Raw genomic sequence first — 8,845 nt, 5'->3', positions numbered from 1 at the left:
GAAGAACTACAAGCTACTATGATCCAAGTACTAAAAAGCATGGAAAGAATCTCCTTGGAAACCAAGGGAGAAATGAGTAGGCTCTGTACGTTAACAGGGAATCTACAGAGAAGACTTGATCTAGAGTTTTCTACTCCGAAAGGGGCTCAGGAAAGTGGGATGAGCCAAGTCACCATGAGAAATGAACCAACCATTCCCTTATTCCCACTATTAGAAGAAGAAAAGGATAAGGGAAAGAATAAAGTGGTTCCTGAAGGGAGTCAACCTGTGATAGAGTTAGTTCTGGAAAAAGAGCCTCCCAGATTCCTATTATTATCATTTAATAATAGGAGGCAGAGCGAGCAAGAGAGAATGAAGTATGGAATGCCTATAATGATAGGGGAGACTAGCAGAAAGGAGGGCACCACTACTTCAGATAAACCTCCACCTTACAGGCCACCCCCGTTGCTAATAAGGGAGTAGGAACTAACTGGAGGAAGCTCGAACCAAGGAGAGAAGCAGGTACGGGCAACGACCGGAGCCTAAAGATCGACACTGCTCTCATCGGTCATGATGATAGTTCAGCTACTCAGCAGCTGAGGGAAGAATTGGCTGAGCTAAGAAGGATAGTAGCTCAAAATGCTCAACCGCGGGCTCGCCCAGTGTTCAGAGTCACTTACCAAAAGCATTATCCTGAATATATTGATGAGCTCAATCCATTCCCTCTCAACTTCAAGATGTCTGCATTCCCAACGTTCACAGGTGAAGACAGTAGCGTGTCCTCCAGATACCACATTTTCAAATTCTCCAATCATTGTGTGGCATATGAGGGCAACCTAAATTATAAATTGAGGTTGTTTGGGAATTCATTGGCGGGTTTAACATCTCAGTGGTACTCTCTATTACCCCCTAACTCTATTGCCAACTGGGGGCAAATGGAGATGGCTTTCCACGAACAGTTTTACAGAATAGAGCCAGAATTGACTATCAATGACCTTGTTGAAGTCAAACAATACGATCATGAATCTACTGAGGACTTCATGATGAGGTTCAGGAAAACGAGGATGAGATGCCAATTCCTTGTCAACCAAGCGCATCTCATATCAATTGCTCAAAGGGCTCTAAAATTACCTTTGAGGAAGAGGTTTTATGATACACAATTCAACGAGCTGCAAGAATTGGTAATTGCTGCCACTAAGTATGAGAGGCTGTTGCAAGAAGAGCAACAAGTGAAGCATACTTCCAAGGTCCCTCCCTTCTACAAAAACAAAGCTGCAATTCATCGTGTGGAAGTGGGAGAAACCAGGCCAGAGCATGAGGATGACCATGATGAAGAAAACATAGATGTATGTGCCGCTGAAATGACCACACCTTTCAAACCACTGACGGTAAAGGGGCTAGTCCAACCTGTCAAAGATTAGAAGATCGTAATGAACGATGTTGGTTTCGTCCCCATAAAACCACCCAAGTACCAGAGTTATTCGTTCGATCTAGCCAAGGCACCTGAGATCTATGAAGAACTGGTACGGGCAAAAGTAATTTTGCTCGACAATACCAAAAAAATGCCCAAACCAGAAGAACTCAGGGGGAAAAAGTATTGTAAGGTACACTATACCTTCAACCATTCCATAGTTAATTGTGTCTAGTTTAGAGATTGGATACAAGATCTTATAGTGAAGGTAAAGCTGTTACTTGACTCGCCCCAAGCCAGTATGATGGTGGATACTAACCCTTTTCCTGAGGCTCCTATCAATATGATCAACCTCATTTTAGAAGAGACAGGGTCACCATTTGGTACTGCAGAGAAAGAAAAGGTCCCAGGTTGTCTCAACACCCCTGCATGAATAAAAGTGCCATTAAGGGGACCAAGGGACCAAGATCAGGTCCTAAGATTGGTGCTATCGAGGGAAGTAGAAGAAAGAAGAAAGTAAACAAAGGGGCAAAGAGTTGCCCGAAGTCAATTCAAACAGTACTGAAAGCAGAGCAGGAAGCAAATCACATGTTCATTCCAATAAAAAAAAAAGGGAGTTACAAATCATTCTATTCTAAAAAATTTACATCTTCACACAGGGTGATTATTCGAGAATGATATGTTTGCATAATGGCAAATATCCTACTGGGTTCGGCCAAAACAGTATGGCTATTTACAAGTTGGGACCTAGTATGCTCTAACTCCGAGTTTGACTTCTCTACTCCCTCAATTTGGTTTTCGAGGGTATCCAGAAGAGTTGCTTGTTCAGCTTTAAGAGCAACCAGTTGTTCCTCCAGCTTTTGGATTTCGGAAGTAACAACTTTAACCCTTTCTTTTGTCCGCAAGCTTTCATCCATCAACCGATCAACTTGAGCGAAGATGCTTGACTCTTTCTCCATAAAACATCTTGCCCGATTAGCTTGTCTATCAGCTCTCTGGTATTGCTCCCTAAGAGCCCTTAAATTCTCAAAGAAATAGAGAAAGGAATCGTGCTGAGGTTTTGATAGCCGACCAGTTTTGAAAGACTCAATTGTGACCTTTTCTAAATCACAAAGAGCCTTGAGGCTGAATAATGCAATGAAGTCATTCCTCGCCCATTCTTGGAAGACTTGTTGTTGCTCTGAAGAACTGGAGGTCGCTGAAGTATGTCTTGAGGATCTCAACCTCGTCTCAAGCCGCCTAAGTGCTTCAAAAAGTTTGGGCAACTTAGCAGGGTTTGGGGATGGAAAAGGAGGAGGATCCTGCACTGCAGCTCATTCTAATGGAGCAATGCCAACTGGGGGGCAATATCTGTCTGCCTGATCTTCTCAATTCCAGAGGGGGGAATCTCAGTACCTCCAGAAGATAAATGAGGACGGGAGCGTTTTGATTTACGAACCAAATAAGGGGGAGAAGTTTCTTTTGGAACTTGCTGCAAAAAGCCAAAAGACTAGGTCAAGACAATCTAAATACAGTTTGAGGCAAAAAGAGGATTTGGAGAGAAGAAATGTACCTGACTTAGCCCTGGGGTTTCACCAGGAAGAGTACTAACTCCTTGTTGGGGGAAGATTCTTTACCACCAGCAAAAGAGGAAAGAGCTGCACCTGAACCTGTACCAGTGCCCTAGAGATATCCAGATACAACAATAATTGTTAGTAAATAAATCGTAAGAGGAAAACAAGAAGAAAATATTCCTATACCTGAGTTTGGTCTTGAGGAGGAGAAGGAGGTTCATCAATATCAATTGTCGGGCAAACAGATACCCGCGAGATTGCTACCTCTGAGGCAACAGGAATCTCAGGAACTATGGGTTCATTATCTGATACCACTAAGGGAGGAGGTGGCTCATATACCAGAGAAAGCTGCAGAAAACATGAGCGGGAGTTAATTTGGAAGCAATAGACAGGATTTCAATGTGGAAATAATGGCTCACCAAGTTACTGTCCTCATCCACGAAGTGCAACATAACTTCTGTAGATGGATCAAATTGAGAGGAAGGAGTTGCATCCAGAGCAGTAGAAGAAACCACAGACTTCAGAAGAGGGCCATGACTAGGCAAGGAGGCAGATGCCCCAGCCGAAATACAAATAGAAGAAGAGAAAAGATTCAGGCATTAGGTCTAGAAATTGGAGAGTTATCCAAGAGTTAGAAAGGAAGAAAAAGTACCTCTGAAGGGTTAACCTGGGAAGAAGAGAGACTTGTCTCTCGGGCAAGTTGTGGAGAGGCCTCGGGCGCAAAAAGCTTTCCTTTTCTTGCGTCCTGATTCAAAGTAATCAGATTTAAAAGTTCTGTGAAAGCAAGAAGAGGTCTAGCAAAAAATATATAAATCATACCTCGAGTTCTTTGAGGACTGTATTTTGCAGTTCTTCAGCCTTTTTGAGCATAACAACTCTTAATGGTTCCTCATTAGAAACAATGATTGGTCTTTTGGATGCTTAAGGTCCTGTTTTTCGAAAAAGAAAAAAAAAGAAGAAACAGTTAGATAAAGGAGAAAGGTAGCAGTTTGATAAAGGAAAGCAAAAACTTACTGGAACATTGTTGCTTCTTTCTGCCTGCCTCAGGGACTGGAGTAGATGGGGCTGATGACTTAGGAGGAGCAATAGTTCTTACTCTTTCTAGTAAGAGTTGGTCGTGTGGTTTTGGGTAGAAGAGCAGGATCAGGATCTGAAGCCTTAATCACAGCCGCTTTCTTTCGCTTGGGTGCTTTAATAATTGCCTCGGGTGTTTCTTCAGCTCCTGAATCCCCAGAGGATTATGAAACATCCACACCTTCCCTAGCTTCTCGTCTTTCAACCTCTGCGGCCGCCCCATGAAGAACTGCAGCATCAGCTGAGTCATCCTCGGACTCAATGGCTTCTGATTCAACATCCATTGGGGCTGCAGGGTCAAACAAAAGTAAGGATAGAAGGACTTCAGAAGGGAAATAGAACCAGGTTAAAAGAGAAGTACCTATCAGAAGTGACCGATTCTTCTCTTGGATCATCTCCTTCCAATTTTCAAGCTCGCCCGAGCTGGGGTATGACTTAAGAGAAAGTTGGTTGAAAAGGCGATCATGAGTCTCTTTCAAATCTCCTCCATACTTCTTGGTCCATTTGTCTTCCAACCAAGAAGAGAAGAGCGAAGTACATTCAAAATTGAGAACGATGGACTTTCGGGTCGCTTGACTCATTACATCAAGACTGTGTCGGGCAGCTCGGAATGTCACCTCAGGTGGAGTTAGTAACCGGAATGAAGTACCACAATGGATAGAGTCGAAGAACGGGACAGGAATGGCCTGCCTAAATCCCAACTGCCTGCTGCAAAAGTTAGGATGGTACACCTCCAAACCTCGGTCATATCTATTACCTCGAACTCCTCAAGCTAGGTCTCTCGGTTGAATGCAGCTAATGAATTTCTCCCTGTAAAAGGGGGTAGCATCTTCGCCAGGGGCATCTTGAAATACTTGGTCAGAAAACCAAGGATATCTCCTCAAGACCGACGCACCCCATTCTAAATCTGATCGAGTCCTACAAACTCTGAAGAAGTAGAAGCAGGCAAAGGTGGAGTGGTCTATAGGGGCAGCTTCAGCCAAGATTCGGGCAGGGGCCACACCCTCCGGGAACTTCAAATTGGCAGCCCGAAACTCTGGGAAGTACCATTGAAGCCAAGTTTGTATCATCCATATAGGCCCATTCAAGTTGGTCTCAAATGGCTCGCCTTGAGTCATTTCGAAAAGGAGATGATAAAGATGGGAAAGGAGGAATGGACCTGTAGCTACGTCATCAAAGTTATGAAGAGCTTCTACTAAGGGGATCCATTCAAACCTCACCCCTTTAGACTTGTTGGGGAAGATATGTTTGTTGAGCCAGTATAAGAGGAAATACATGTGCTCTTGATCTTTATCAACCCGAGAAGAGCCCGCCCCAAAATTCTCTTTTACAAAAGGAATGAATCCTTTGAAGGAGGTCCCATAACTCTTGAAAGTTGCAGAGTTATAGTTCAAAGAAAGGAAGGTAGTAGATGAACTTGAGCTTCCAGTGGTAGAGGACGGAACCCAGTCTTGAGTGACGTCCACTATCCTGCCCGAGGGCCTTAACCCGAAAACCTGGGCCATGTCAAGAATGGTTGGAGACATGGGGCCTATGCGGAAGTCGAAAGTATTCGTGCCCGAATTCACAAAAAGGAGGGCAGAAACAAGCAATTCGGGCTTGGGAGTAATGGAAATCTTCGAGAGCATGATTAATTCGTAAATACCATTATCCATCCATCTCTTCTTAAAAGTGGGCTCTAATTCATCAATCCACTGAGCCCAGGCAGGATCGTTCATCAGAAGAAAGCCTCGTCGGTATGATGACCATTTGGATGAAGAGATGCCCGACCTAGCCGAATAGGGATTTGGGGAAAACCAATTATCCCTGGGCATGTTGCTTTCTACCACTGAAGGGACCTGAGAGATCCAGGCGGGACCTAATGATTGTGCCCCATGCACCTCAAAGAAGAGCTCAGAATGCAAACCTGCCCGAGGGCGATGCAGCCCGTTAAGTAGACGACGCAGAGTGGCGATTCCTTTGCCAGATTCATAGGAGGGTTGGGTTTGGCTAGATTCCGAAGCCATTTGATGAAGTTCGAGAACGGGATACCAAAGAAGATGTCGAGGGTGAAACCTTAGAGAGGGATTGCTTGCTGTGAACACAGAGGATTGGAGAGTTCAAACGCAAGGGATTCGTGGGTTTTAATAAAGGAGCTTTTTCAATTAATATTGGCGCCTGGAATTACAGGCTAAATATCGATTGAAAGGGGCACTGTTTGGATCAAAACTTGAACTTTGTGCTCAAGAAAGGAGCTGGCCCAAAAGGAGGCCTGAAGGAAAAGTCAGCCGAAGCCTAGTCGAAATCCAGAGAAGCAGAAAGGGCATTTTCTGACTTGGTGCAGCTCATGAAGACGACTTGCTTACCTACCCAAAGGCCAAGTGGTATAGACTGATCAGCTACACAGCCCATAAAGTACTTTATGGTGGCAGTACATGTAAAATAGCTGATGAGTCATCACCCTTCAAACCGCATTCGGGCAAGGTTGCTGCTACAGGAGACCAAGCCGAGTTGTCTATATAAGAAGAAAGAGAAACCAGGAATAAGGACACTCAATCAAACAAACAAATGCAAGCACAAACTCTGCTCAAAGCCAGATTTGCCTTCAAAACGAAGCTGTAGTCAGCCCAAGCCTTCATCCCTCGCGGGATAAACCTTCACTTAAACCTTGGTTATAGCTCTGCTACCTTGTTCAACCTTGCTGTAGTATCAATTTATCTTTTGTAATCTCTCTCTCTAAAGCTTTCAGACCCTTGATAAACTACAAAGATAGGAACCTGCAAGACGATCAGCCTTACCCGACAAGGTTAAACCTTACCCGACCTTCTTTGTTTTTGTCTTTTCATTCATTAGCCTAGCAATATGTTGTATACTTCCAGTTATATTCAAGTTATTTCTAGCAAGATGACTATTAAAAGGCTTTCTCAGTACTCGGATCCGATTTGAATATATCTTCAGTGTTCAAACCAGATCCAAGTCCTAAGCCCTCGGGCATGCAAATCTGATTAGTTAAAAGTCTTTGGCCTCAAGGCATAAAAAAGAACCTTATGTGGACTTAACTCATCCACGACAATCCTTGATAAACGAGAAGTCCGAAATTACTTAGGGCGCAAGTAATCGACCTACCTCTTAGTCTTATTTCTATTATATTATGATTATCATAGAACGCTTAAGCATGGAATGGATTCTGATAGGAAGCCTCAAGGCCTACACCTAAGGCTCCACGAAGGCATCTATTTGGATTCATTCCGTTCTGCGGTCTAGAACGTTTGAGTATAAGAACGAACTCTAATGGGAAGCCTCAAGGCCTACACCTAAGGCCCCACGAAGGCACCTATTTGGGTTCATTCTACCTCTCGAACTCGGGTAATCAGAAGTATAATAGTTATAAGACTCATGCAATCACGAGAACATATATGATGTGTTCGAGCACTGGTTTAGTTATTGATAGGAAGCCTCAAGGCCTACACCTAAGGCCCCACAAAGGCACCTGTCATAACTAACACGGTTTCTCGGGTATATACATATATACAACCAAAACTCGACATCCATTTCACATCTGCCATACTAAAGATGGCAGTGGCACGCCTGAGCACCTAAAAGTTAACCTTGATTGTGAGCCTCAAGGCCTACACCTAAGGCCCCACAAAGGCACCTCTCAAAGTTAACTATGTCCTTCTCTTTCAGCATTGCCCGACGAGCCTTGCCTGAAGAGTCTTGCCCGACAAGACTTGCCCGACGAGACTTGCCCGACAAAGCCCGACAGTGAAGCAGAAGCCCGACAGTAGCCTTCAACCGGCGCCAACCTCCCGGGAAGCTGTGTGCTCGTCGGCCAGGAAACATCCCCGACGGAAATTCCTGACGCGAACAATCATATGGACGTGCAAGATGATAAGTGAGATAAGATTAGAGAATGAAAGGAAAAGGATTGTAGCACTGATGATTTTTTCCAAGTCTTTTTCAAAGAGTCATGCTAATATGTTCTAGACGCATGGTAGAGTCTGAGTGAGTAAAACTACATGGGTTTAAAATCAAGATTTCACTCAATTCTTGTTATGGTCTTGTGATATTCGTAAGTTAACAAGCACATGAATTGTTGCCATCAATTTATTAATACAATTTCATGACCTTTACTCATGTATCCAATTTCATTGCTACCAGAGCTATTGGCATTTTCATCTATTATGGTTATATCAAGGTATTGTGATCTTTCAATTTGTATTAGCACGAATTAGTCGATATCAGTTAGTAGTTCAGTTTCTTTGGATGAGACCATGAATTATTTGATAAGAACTCCAGAATTTGAACATACTGACGATGAAGATTTTTCAGAAGTTAACTCTATTGACAAGAAAACAACTAAAAGGCTCTTTGTTCGTAGCGGTTCATCACACTTCGATTGTAATTGAACACCCGTTTGTGCTTAATTAAAACCATGCACAACATCAGTGGTTTTGATGAACCTTTTCGTGGCGCTTCTCTGCGCTTGTACTTTACTTGGTCATTTGCGGAAGGAAAGTCAATAGATGAATCTCTTTGCACGGGCTTTTTTGGCTCCATGGTTTAACTTTTATTGTTCTATGTCGTGCTCAACCCTTTGCACATGAAATTTTGGCTCCACGGTACAATGCTTGGATATGGAGACTGAAAATTTGAAATGGAATTAAAGACCAAAATTTGGGCAAAGGCCAGCAATGAAAAAAAAACAAACAAACAATCATCTCCACTAACTAATCTATCTCAACCTCTTCACATGTCTCATTCACAAATAAAATAAGAAAAACAAATTACTTACACTAGCTCCTTCACCACAGTCGTGCACTACTCTATACATATGGATATTTTGCTC

Source organism: Malus domestica, chromosome 11 (assembly GCF_042453785.1).
Source record: "Malus domestica chromosome 11, GDT2T_hap1".
NCBI classification, from domain to species: domain Eukaryota; kingdom Viridiplantae; phylum Streptophyta; class Magnoliopsida; order Rosales; family Rosaceae; genus Malus; species Malus domestica.
The sequence above is the reverse complement of the archived record's forward strand: the minus strand, read 5'-3'. Positions refer to the sequence as shown.